Raw genomic sequence first — 13842 nt, forward strand, 5'->3', positions numbered from 1 at the left:
GGGTCGGCCAAAACCTAGCAGCAGCAGCAATACTACTCCGCGTGATGCCGGAACCATCGACCACCGAAGGGCGGCGTATCCAGGGAGAGCTCAAGAATCTCCTGGAGGATGCCGCGGTCCGACGGGCCGAAAGCTCTGCCTCCCGAAGGCAGGGGTACCCCTCGGAGCATCGCGCTGCTGTAATACCCAAATGATTGGAGTTGTAGAATGTATAATTATTGGGAGACATAAAAAGGATTATCTGATTACTTGCTTGTTTTTCCCCATTTTTGCTTATTCAAATTTGGGGTCACATAGCTACTAACAATGGTATTAAAACAAAGGGAATAGTGCATCATGTGGAGTTTAGTGTTTGAGCATTCAATGATGATAATAAAAGTAAAAAAATGTATTAGTGTTGGGATTAGGGTTAAAACTAATTTGGAATCTAGAATTTGGAAATTAACTAGAAAAGGAAGAGAGAATCCATTATAAAGAAACTTATATTTGAACAAATATATTTTTCATACTGGTATGATTAAAGTCTACCTTCGATTTAAGTATAAAATTCACATTCCTATTTGAAGTTCAAATTGGGAATTAAAAATAAAAGAAAAAAATTGAAATGTGAAAGAAAAGGGAATAACAGAAAAAGAAAAGAAGAAGATGCTACACGGGCCGACTAAACTCATTTCTGGCCCAGCTAAACTATTCTGGACGCGCGACCCACCTCTCCTCGCGCTTGCGCCTGCCGATCCGAGGTCCACTTGTCGGCCTTGCCGCCTCGCGCTCACTGCCGCCCTGTGTGACTTCCTGGTGGGCCAACCTGTCAGCCGCCCGACTGCACCTGGGAGTCTTCTCCTCCGCGCGACTCGCTCGCGAGCTCACCGGCCGCCGGGAAATTCGGGGGCACTTAGGCCGATTGATTACCTCCGCTCACCTCTGATACTATGAGCCCCCGCGAGAATCGGATCCTGCTGACTGATTAGGCCGTGGGCGAGATCTCCGCGCGCGCCCGATTTCCGCTGACCGGGCTCAACAACCACCGCGGATTTCTTGCTCCGTGCCTTGACCGGATCCCTAGGATATGACTAAGGCCAAGCGCTGTCTCTCTCGTCGTGTCCAGAAAGTCTAACCGCACCTCCCCTTGTCAAATCCCAAGCCCAATACCGCGGAGGAAGCCACCTCGTCGCCATGGCCGGATAGTAGACAGAGACCATGGGAGGGAGACTTGCCGCCGTGGACCTCCATGCCCGCCGTCAGCGAGGCCTCAGCGTCGACTCCGGGTGCTTCGTATAATCTCTAGGGTTGCGCCCATGGCCGAGACAGGGTGGTTCGGCCACCGTGACAATCCCAATTGCTCGTCGGTGTTCGTGTTTACGCATCCGAAACCACTGTGCTCGTGGGCAGCTCACCGCTCCATCTTCACCCAGGTAAATAGCGCTCCAACACTCTACCCATGTCAGTAGCTTCGTGTTGGACCATGCGGGGTTGCGAATGGGGCACCTGGGCACCGTGTTGGATGTCTCCGGTGGAACCTCCGCCGTGGGTGGCGGCGGTGCCGCCGCCTGGACTCCCTTGGGTTGGGTTGGATAACCGTGGGCTGTTCGATCAGTCATCGACGGCCGTGATCACATCTCGCGTACCGTTTTTGTTGGATAGAATCGGGGCCGTAGGATCTTCAGGGACGGTTGCGATTAGATCTGGTGTCATCCCTGCGTCGGTTGATCTGAACCGGAGATCAGGGGATGGACGGTCGGCGTTAATGTCCAGTTATTTAAAATCTGGGCCATCGATCTCTCGTTGGATGGCTCAGAATCGCGCATACCGAATCGTTTTGGGTACATCTAATCCGGGCCCTCGGTTCTGGATCGAGCGGCCGAGATTGACTCATACCCTTTCGCGTGCGTTTCTTTCAAAAGAGCCCCTGAGTAAATTGGAATTCAACCCGCAGTCCTAGGTCAGGGACGCCTGTGTCTGGGATTTATTTGCGCCAGAGTCCCTGCCCTTTTATGAATTTGAGGCCCAGTCCAGAGTTCATAGGAAATAGATAAATAATATCTGGAAATGATTTTTAATGAGAAAATAAATGCTAGAACTTTAATAAATCATAGAAAATGCATATGAACTCCAAATTGGACCATTCCAGTTCCTAGATTTTTATAATATTATTGTCTAACCATTAGTGCCTCTGTTTTGTCATGAAAACATAAATACAATTGATTTTCTAATTAATCCTATATTAAACACATAAAACCCTTGGAAATTCATAACTTCCTCATTTTAATTCCAAATTGATTCATTCCAGTGGCATTTATTTTGTTTAAGTATTGTTTATCACCTAGTACCTTTATCTAACCATGAAACTTGATTTAAAATTATTCACATGAATTACTCTATTCTAGGTACTTAATAACTACATAAAATCATAACTCAATAATCGTAACTCCGATTTTAGTGATTCGTGGACCCACGATCCCGTAGCTTCGCGTAGATTATTATTATTCACTTTGTTATTATGTTTGGTGTGATGATAATTTTATCTATACCATGTTTGTTTGTATTTCTACGTCTAGCGTGAGGTTTCAAGTCACCTGAAGTTCACCCTGGTAACTGGATTCTCAAGTGCCAGGCAAGTTGTGCCCTTGATCACTTACTTTTTCCCAGCCATGTTCTTATTAATTATAATGATCTGCATAGGATAATTTTGATGGGACCCAATAGGTCACCCTAGTTTTGGCTATCTTTATACCTTGTTTACCACTGAAATATTTTTGGGTAGTACCTGCTATTGCTTTATGTGGATTTGGGTATGAAGATACTTTATTCATAATTACTCTTTTATTCTCTTTTATTATTACTGTTCATGTTAAGATCATTATGTTAATGGGAACATGGAGCGACCACCCGGGAAAACAGTGCTACCACAAGGGTATAATGGGACGCCCTTGGCTGATTAACTAGGAAAGCTAGTGGAGGTCTTCCTTACCCGAAAGGGGCAAGGGCAGTAGGGGAGTGGTCAGTGTAGGGAGGTCCTTGGGTTGATTTTGCTGCGATGGCGGTCAGGCAAGAACCCTGCATTGGAGCTTCCTATAAACTGTAGCGGGATTTCTGAAGCTAGTGGAACTTTGTAAAGGCCTCGTAGTGTTACCCTGCCTCGCCTCCTCGGTAGAGGTGTATGGGATTGGCCATCTCTTGGCAGATGGGTAACATGACTTGTGGGTAAAGATGTGCAACCTCTGCAGAGTGTAAAACTAGTATACTAGTCGTGCTCACGGTCATGAGCGGCTCGGACCCTCACATGATTAATTATGGAACTTAAATTTAATTTGACATTTGCATCGCATTTGGGATTATTATACTATTACTCTTCTTTATTATTATTAAGGTTTGGTATTTACTTACACTTAGTAATTGCTAATAAAATTTTGACCGACTTATAAAAGCAATGCTCAGCTCAGCCTTTACTTCATTGATTAGCCTTACACTTCATGAACTCCCACCTTTGGTGAGTTCATGCCACATTATTCCCCACGACTTGTTGAGCTATGAACGTATGTGAGCTCACTCTTGCTGTCTCACACCCCCCCACAGGAGAAGAACAGGTGGTTCAGGAGGAGCCACAAGGCGAGGAGTATGATCTGATCTAGGTGGCGTTTCTCAGTTGACATTGGCGCCGACGATCCTTAGTTCGTTTTATCTTTATTACTTTATTTTGTAATAAGCCTTCCGCTATGTAATAAATACTCTGATGTTTTATGACATTTATCTCTATACACTCTGTTATTATATATGTTGTCTTCTTGGCGCATGTATGAGATGCACCTGGCTTTGTTCCTTAAGGCCGGGTGTGACAGAAGTGGTATCAGAGGAAATGTTGACTATAGGACGAAACCTAGATAGAAATGGACAACCCTTACCTACTTACCTTACTCTGATTCATTCTATACTTACCTTATCTTGATCCTGTCTCACCTTTTGTTGTCATACTCTGATTACTCTTATCTTTTCAACTCTAAGACAAGATGGATTTCACACCTTGGAATCCTACATTTATGAACTTTTTAAGAGATAGGAGACATAAGATAAAACTAAAACTATTTTCTCTATTAAAAATGTTGGTTGATTGTTCTGATGATGAATGCTTGATTTGCTTATTTGATTGATTGAAACATTATAGTTGGGCATCTTAGCATGTACCACTATAAGGTAATGTATTAGCTTTAGTTGGTGACACACTAAGCTACTTAGCTAATAAATCACCCGCAGTAACTTTTCTCGTAATTACATGCCTTGTCTATAATCCTTTCTTTCTTACCCTGTATTTCTAACCCAGATGGGCTACCCCTATAGTGTTAGAAGAGAGCACTATAGACGTGATCCTTGGTATGTCATGGTTAAGAAAGGCAAAGGTAGTATATACGTTGTGCTAAGGGAATCGTAGAACTCACCAGTTCCAAAGGACAAAGATTTGAAGTTGAAGTTGCAGTAACTACCACCATCAGACTAGCGACATTCTTAGATGATGAGAAGTTGGTGGGTGACAACATCCGTGCAGTTAGGGATTTTCCGGATGTCTTTCTAGAGGAGTTGTTAGGGATGCCACCAGATATGGAAGTTGAGTTGGTCATTAATCCCTTATCTAGGACTGCCCCTACTTTCAAATGGCCATACAGGATGTCTGAAGAAGAGTTAAAGGGACTGAAGAAGCAATTAACGGAATTACAAGAGGTTGGGTACATTCGTTCGAATTCTTCACCTTATGGAGCGTCGGTTCTATTTGTACAGAAGAAAAATGGATCGCAAGGAATGTGCATGAATTATAGGTCCCTTAATGATGTCACTGTGAATAACAAGTATCTGTTGCCCCGCATTGAGGATTTATTTGATCAGATGAGAGGTGCAAGGGTATTCTCGAAGATTGAACTCCGATCGGGTTACCATCAAATGAAGATTAGGCCATCAGATAATCCCAAGATAGATTCCTCGACCCGATATGGTTTATATGAGTTCATCGTTATGTCATTTGGACCAACTAATGCACCAACCTATTTTATGGATCTAAAGAATAAGGTGTTCATGATCTGGACAGATTCGTCGTGGTTTTCATCGACGATATTTTTATTTATTCCAAGAGTGATAGCGATCATGAGGAACATTTGAGACTGGTGCTACAGAAGCTATGAGATAATCAACTCTACGCCAAGTACAGTAAATGTGAGTTTTGGATTGGTTAGGTGCCATTCCTTGGACATATCATTTATAATGGCGGGATATCAGTGGATCCTGCTAAGGTCAAGGAGATAATGGAGTGGAGAGTACCCACTATAGTTACGGAGATTCAGAGTTTCTCGGGACTTGCAGGATATTATCGGAGATTTATTGAAGGATTTTCCAAGGTCGCTAAGCATATGACCTCACTTCTGAAGAAGGGAAGAGAGTTTAAGTGGGACGAGAGGTACCAAGATAGTTTTAACCAACTGAAGTTGAGATTGATGTCACCCCAGTGTTGTTTATGCCAGATCTACAGAAGGGATCTGATATTTATTGTGATGCATGTGGCCAAGGCTTGGGATGTGTGCTCATGCAAGAAGGACATGTGATTGCCTACACGTCTCATCAGTTGCGAAAACGTGAGTTGAACTACCCCACTCAAGACTTAGAACTGGCAGCCATTGTGCATGCGCTTAAGATTTGGAAACATTATATTATGGGAACCAAGTGTCAAGTATACACGGATCATAAGAGTTTGAAGTATATATTCACTCAGAAGGATCTCAACCTTAGGCAACACCGTTGGTTGGAGCTCATTAAGGATTATGATTTGGAGATTCACTATCACCCGGGCAAGGCAAATTTGGTTGCATATGCCTTGAGTCAAAAGGAGCATGTTCATTTAGTTGTTGTTGCCTAGCTACCCGATGAGATTGTTGAGGATTTCAGGGGACTTAACCTGGGGATAGTTGCTCACACTGAAGGAGTTATTATTGATGTGGAACTTACCTTGGAGCAAGAAATCCGTAGAAGGACAGATTGGTGATGCTAAGATACAAGAGATTAAGGATCTGATTACTGAAGGTCGAGGTCCAGAATTTACGGAAGATGAGCAAGGCATCGTATGGTTCAAGGACAGGATATGTGTTCCTAGTATTGAAAGCCTTCGTGAGACTATTTTAAAGGAGGCCCATGACTCGGATTATTCTATTCATCCTGGTAGTACCAATATGTATCAGGATTTGAAGCGGAAGTATTGGTGGTATGGATTGAAGAGAGATGTGGCTGCACATGTGGCTATGTGCTATGGGTGTCAAAGAGTTAAGACAAAACACCAAAGACCAGTTGGACTATTATACCCATTAAAGATACCCGAATGGAAGTGGGAAGAGATTGGTATGGATTTCATTACTGGATTGCCTCGCACCCCGAGAGGATATGATTCTATACGGGTGATTGTGGATAGACTGGCCAAAGTGGCTCATTTCATTCCGGTCAAGACTACTTATAAAGTATCTCAATTGGTAGAGTTATATATGGCTCGGATTGTGTCTCTACACAGTGTACCGAAGAAGATCATTTTGGATAGAGGATCACAGTTTACCTCCAGATTTTGGAAAAGTTTTCATGAGAGAATGGATATGAAGTTGAAATTTAGTTCAGCCTATCACCCTCAGACTGATGGACAGATTAAAAGGACTAATCAAGTATTGGAGGATATGTTGAGAGCTTGTACCCTTCAGCATGGTAGTTGCTGGAACAAGAGTCCACCTTATGCTGAGTTCTCACATAATAATAGTTACGAGGCTAGTCTGAAGATGTCACCGTTCGAGGCTTTATATGACAGGAAATGCAGGACTCCTCTATTTTGGACCAGACTAGAGGAAAACAGATCTTTGGACCTGAACTTATTCAAGAGGCAGAAGAACAAGTTTGTATAATTCGAGAGAATTTGAGGGTAGCTCAAACCAGGCAAAATAGCTACGCAGATAATAGAAGAAGACCACTGGAATTTGAGGAAGGTGATCATGTATACCTCAAGATGTCACCACTTCGTGGAATGAGGAGATTTAAAGTCAAGGGAAAATTGTCCACTCGCTTTATTGAACCATTCAGAGTTTTTAGGCAAGTTGGAGAGATGGCCTATCAACTCGAGCTACCTGATAGTCTATCTGATGTGTATAATGTAATTCACGCGTCTCAACTTAAGAAGCGTCTCCGTGTCCCTGAGGAACAGTTACCAATGGAAGAGCTTAGTGTTCAGGGTGATTTGACTTACACAGAGTACCCTGTCAAGATTCTCGATACATTGACTCGAGTTACAAGAAATAAGGTTATAAAGATGTGCAAAGTGCAATGGAGCCACCACGGTGAAGATGAAGCAACTTGGGAAAGAGAAGAAGAGCTTCGCATAGATTTTCCCCACCTTTTCCCTAGATCTTCTTAAATCTCGAGGGCGAGATTATTTTTAAGGGGGGTAGGATTTGTAATACCCAAATGATTGGAGTTGTAGAATGTATAATTATTGGGAGACATAAAAAGGATTATCTGATTACTTGCTTGTTTTTCCCCATTTTTGCTTATTCAAATTTGGGGTCACATAGCTACTAACAATGGTATTAAAACAAAGGGAATAGTGCATCATGTGGAGTTTAGTGTTTGAGCATTCAATGATGATAATAAAAGTAAAAAAATGTATTAGTGTTGGGATTAGGGTTAAAACTAATTTGGAATCTAGAATTTGGAAATTAACTAGAAAAGGAAGAGAGAATCCATTATAAAGAAACTTATATTTGAACAAATATATTTTTCATACTGGTATGATTAAAGTCTACCTTCGATTTAAGTATAAAATTCACATTCCTATTTGAAGTTCAAATTGGGAATTAAAAATAAAAGAAAAAAAAATTGAAATGTGAAAGAAAAGGGAATAACAGAAAAAGAAAAGAAGAAGATGCTACACGGGCCGACTAAACTCATTTCTGGCCCAGCTAAACTATTCTGGACGCGCGGCCCACCTCTCCTCGCGCTTGCGCCTGCCGATCCGAGGTCCACTTGTCGGCCTTGCCGCCTCGCGCTCACTGCCGCCCTGTGTGACTTCCTGGTGGGCCAACCTGTCAGCCGCCCGACTGCACCTGGGAGTCTTCTCCTCCGCGCGACTCGCTCGCGAGCTCACCGGCCGCCGGGAAATTCGGGGGCACTTAGGCCGATTGATTACCTCCGCTCACCTCTGATACTATGAGCCCCCGCGTGAATCGGATCCTGCTGACTGATTAGGCCGTGGGCGAGATCTCCGCGCGCGCCCGATTTCCGCTGACCGGGCTCAACAACCACCGCGGATTTCTTGCTCCGTGCCTTGACCGGATCCCTAGGATATGACTAAGGCCGAGCGCTGTCTCTCTCGTCGTGTCCAGAAAGTCTAACCGCACCTCCCCTTGTCAAATCCCAAGCCCAATACCGCGGAGGAAGCCACCTCGTCGCCATGGCCGGAGAGTAGACAGAGACCATGGGAGGGAGACTTGCCGCCGTGGACCTCCATGCCCGCCGTCAGTGAGGCCTCAACGTCGACTCCGGGTGCTTCGTATAATCTCTAGGGTTGCGCCCGTGGCCGAGACAGGGTGGTTCGGCCACCGTGACAATCCCAATTGCTCGTCGGTGTTCGTGTTTACGCATCCGAAACCACTGTGCTCGTGGGCAGCTCACCGCTCCATCTTCACCCAGGTAAATAGCGCTCCAACACTCTACCCATGTCAGTAGCTTCGTGTTGGACCGTGCGGGGTTGCGAATGGGGCACCTGGGCACCGTGTTGGATGTCTCCGGTGGAACCTCCGCCGTGGGTGGCGGCGGTGCCGCCGCCTGGACTCCCTTGGGTTGGGTTGGATAACCGTGGGCTGTTCGATCAGTCATCGACGGCCGTGATCACATCTCACGTACCGTTTTCGTTGGATAGAATTGGGGCCGTAGGATCTTCAGGGACGGTTGCGATTAGATCTGGTGTCATCCCTGCGTCGGTTGATCTGAACCGGAGATCAAGGGATGGACGGTCGGCGTTAATGTCCAGTTATTTAAAATCTGGGCCATCGATCTCTCGTTGGATGGCTCAGAATTGCGCATACCGAATCGTTTTGGGTACATCTAATCCGGGCCCTCGGTTCTGGATCGAGCGGCCGAGATTGACTCATACCCTTTCGCGTGCGTTTCTTTCAAAAGAGCCCCTGAGTAAATTGGAATTCAACCCGCAGTCCTAGGTCAGGGACGCCTGTGTCTGGGATTTATTTGCGCCAGAGTCCCTGCCCTTTTATGAATTTGAGGCCCAGTCCAGAGTTCATAGGAAATAGATAAATAATATCTGGAAATGATTTTTAATGAGAAAATAAATGCTAGAACTTTAATAAATCATAGAAAATGCATATGAACTCCAAATTGGACCATTCCAGTTCCTAGATTTTTATAATATTATTGTCTAACCATTAGTGCCTCTGTTTTGTCATGAAAACATAAATACAATTGATTTTCTAATTAATCCTATATTAAACACATAAAACCCTTGGAAATTCATAACTTCCTCATTTTAATTCCAAATTGATTCATTCCAGTGGCATTTATTTTGTTTAAGTATTGTTTATCACCTAGTACCTTTATCTAACCATGAAACTTGATTTAAAATTATTCACATGAATTACTCTATTCTAGGTACTTAATAACTACATAAAATCATAACTCAATAATCGTAACTCCGATTTTAGTGATTCTTGGACCCACGATCCCGTAGCTTCGCGTAGATTATTATTATTCAGTTTGTTATTATGTTTGGTGTGATGTTAATTTTATCTATACCATGTTTGTTTGTATTGCTACGTCTAGCGCGAGGTTTCAAGTCACCTGAAGTTCACCCTGGTAACTGGATTCTCAAGTGCCAGGCAAGTTGTGCCCTTGATCACTTACTTTTTCCCAGCCATGTTCTTATTAATTATAATGATCTGCATAGGATAATTTTGATGGGACCCAATAGGTCACCCTAGTTTTGGCTATCTTTATACCTTGTTTACCACTGAAATATTTTTGGGTAGTACCTGCTATTGCTTTATGTGGATTTGGGTATGAAGATACTTTATTCATAATTACTCTTTTATTCTCTTTTATTATTACTGTTCATGTTAAGATCATTATGTTAATGGGAACATGGAGCGACCACCCGGGAAAACAGTGCTACCACAAGGGTATAATGGGACGCCCTTGGCTGATTAACTAGGAAAGCTAGTGGAGGTCTTCCTTACCCGAAAGGGGCAAGGGCGGTAGGGGAGTGGTTAGTGTAGGGAGGTCCTTGGGTTGATTTTGCTGCGATGGCGGTCAGGCAAGAACCCTGCATTGGAGCTTCCTATAAACTGTAGCGGGATTTCTGAAGCTAGTGGAACTTTGTAAAGGCCTCGTAGTGTTACCCTGCCTCGCCTCCTCGGTAGAGGTGTATGGGATTGGCCATCTCTTGGCAGATGGGTAACATGACTTGTGGGTAAAGATGCGCAACCTCTGCAGAGTGTAAAACTAGTATACTAGCCGTGCTCACGGTCATGAGCGGCTCAGACCCTCACATGATTAATTATGGAACTTAAATTTAATTTGACATTTGCATCGCATTTGGGATTATTATACTATTACTCTTCTTTATTATTATTAAGGTTTGGTATTTACTTACACTTAGTAATTGCTAATAAAATTTTGACCGACTTATAAAAGCAATGCTCAGCTCAGCCTTTACTTCATTGATTAGCCTTACACTTCATGAACTCCCACCTTTGGTGAGTTCATGCCACATTATTCCCCACGACTTGTTGAGCTATGAACGTATGTGAGCTCACTCTTGCTGTCTCACACCCCCCACAGGAGAAGAACAGGTGGTTCAGGAGGAGCCACAAGGCGAGGAGTATGATCTGATCTAGGTGGCGTTTCTCAGTTGACATTGGCGCCGACGATCCTTAGTTCGTTTTATCTTTATTACTTTATTTTGTAAAAAGGCTTCCGCTATGTAATAAATACTCTGATGTTTTATGACATTTATCTCTATACACTCTGTTATTATATATGTTGTCTTCTTGGCGCATGTATGAGATGCACCTGGCTTTGTTCCTTAAGGCCGGGTGTGACAGCTGCGACTTCCCGATTTATGCGGGAAGCCGCGGTCCACACCGGGCGCACGCGCAACACGGCGCCTGCGGCCCCGGGTCTCCTCGGCAATGAGCACCACCACCGCAACCGTCGATCCCACCTCGACGAGAGGGTGCGCCGAGGCTACCACCCCAGGCGTGGGGGACGCTACGACAGCGGGGAGGATCGGAGCCCCTCGCCCGAACCACCCGGTCCGCAGGCTTTCAGCCGGGCCATACGACGGGCGCCGTTCCCGACCCGGTTCCGAACCCCGACTACCATCACAAAGTACTCGGGGGAGACGAGGCTGGAACTGTGACTCGCGGACTACCGACTGGCCTGCCAGCTGGGTGGAACGGACAATGACAACCTCATCATCCGCAACCTCCCCCTGTTCCTCTCCGACACCGCTCGAGCCTGGCTGGAGCATCTGCCTCCGGGGCAGATCTCCAACTAGGACGACCTGGTCCAATCCTTCGCCGGCAACTTCCAGGGCATGTACGTGCGCCCTGGGAACTCCTGGGATCTCTGAAGCTGCCGCCAGCAGCCGGGAGAGTCTCTCCGGGACTACATCCGGCGATTCTCAAAGCAGCGCACCGAGCTGCCCAACGTCACCGACTCGGACGTCATCGGCGCGTTCCTCGCCGGCACCACCTGCCGCGACCTGGTGAGCAAGCTGGGTCGCAAGACCCCCACCAGGGCGAGCGAGCTGATGGACATCGCCACCAAGTTCGCCTCTGGCCAGGAGGCGGTTGAGGCCATCTTCCGGAAGGACAAGCAGCCCTGGGGCCACCAGCCGGAAGACGTCCCCGAGGCGTCCACTCAGCGCGACACCAGGAAGAAGGGCAAGAAGAAGTCACAAGTGAAACGCGACGCCACCGACGCGGACCTTATCGCCGCCGCTGAGTACAAGAACCCTCGGAAACCTCTTGGAGGTGCCAATCTCTTCGATAAGATGCTCAAGGAGCCGTGCCCCTATCATCAGGGGCCCGTCAAGCACACCCTTGAGGAGTGCGTCATGCTTCGGCGCCACTTCCACAAGGCCGGGCCACCGGCGGAAGGTGGCAGGACCCACAACAACGACAAGAAGGAGGATCACAAGGCAGAGGAGTTCCCCGAGGTCCACGTCTGCTTCATGATCTACGGTGAGCCAGTGGCGAACGCCTCGGCTCGGCACTGCAAGCAAGAGCGCCGGGAGGTCTGCTCGGTAAAGGTGGCGGCGCCAGTCTACCTAGACTGGTCCGACAAGCCCATCACCTTCGACCAGGGCGACCACCTCGACCGCGTGCCGAGCCCGGGGAAATATCCGCTCATTGTCGACCCCGTCATCGGCAACGTCAGGCTCACCAAGGTCCTCATGGACGGAGGCAGCAACCTCAACATCATCTACGCCGAGACCCTCGGGCTCCTGCAGATCGATCTGTCCTCGATCCGGACAGGCGCGACGCCTTTTCACGAGATCATCCCCGGGAAACGCGTCCAACCCCTCGGACAACTCGATCTGCCTGTCTGCTTCGGGACTCCCTCCAACTTTCGAAGGGAAACCCTCACGTTCGAGGTGGTCGGGTTCCGAGGAACCTACCACACAATACTGGGGAGGCCATGCTACACCAAGTTCATGGCCATCCCCAACTACACCTACCTCAAGCTCAAAATGCAGGGCCCCAACGGGGTCATCACCGTCGGCCCCACGTACCGACACGCATACGAATGCGACGTGGAGTGCGTGGAGTACGCCGAGGCCCTCGCCGAATCCGAGGCCCTCATCGCCGACCTGGAGAGCCTCTCCAAGGAGGCGCCAGATGCGAAGTGCCATGCCGGCAACTTCAAGCCAGCAGAGATGGTTAAGTCTGTCCCTCTCGACCCCAACAACGACATCTCCAAGCAGATACGGGTCGGCTCCGAGCTCGACCCCAAATAGGAAGCAGTGCTCGTCGACTTTCTCCGCATGAACGCCGAAGTCTTTGCGTGGAGTCCCTCGGACATGCCTGGCATACCGAGGGATGTCGCCGAGCACTCGCTGGATATCCGAGCTGGAGCCCAACCCATGAAGCAGCCTCTGCGCCGATTCGACGAAGAAAAGTGCAGAGCCATAGGCGAGGAGATCCACAAGCTGACGGTCGCAGGGTTCATCAAAGAGGTATTCCATCCCGAATGGATTGCCAACCCTGTGCTTGTGAGAAAGAAAGGAGGGAAATGACGGATGTGTGTAGACTACACTGGTCTAAACAAAGCAGCCTCGCATCGATCAAATCATGGATTCCACTGCTAGGTGTGAAACCCTGTCTTTCCTCGATGCCTACTCAGGGTATCACCAAATCAGGATGAAAGAGTCTGACCAGCTCGCGACTTCTTTCATCACGCCCTTTGGCATGTACTGCTACGTTACTATGCCATTTGGTTTGAGGAATGCGGGTGCGACATACCAAAGGTGCATGAACCACGTGTTCGGAGAGCACATTGGTCGAACGGTCGAGGCTTACATCGATGACATCGTAGTCAAGACGAGGAAAGCCTCCGACCTCCTCTCCGACCTTGAAACGACATTCCGGTGTCTCAAGGCGAAGGGCGTAAAACTCAATCCCGAGAAGTGCGTCTTCGGAGTCCCCCGAGGCATGCTCTTGTGGTTCATCGTCTCCGAGCGGGACATCGAGGCCAACCCGGAGAAAATCGCGGCCATCACCAACATGGGGCCCATCAAGGACTTGAAAGGCGTACAGAGGGTCA

The sequence above is a fragment of the Zea mays genome, chromosome 10 (genome assembly GCF_902167145.1).
Source record: "Zea mays cultivar B73 chromosome 10, Zm-B73-REFERENCE-NAM-5.0, whole genome shotgun sequence".
Classification (NCBI taxonomy): Eukaryota; Viridiplantae; Streptophyta; class Magnoliopsida; order Poales; family Poaceae; genus Zea; species Zea mays.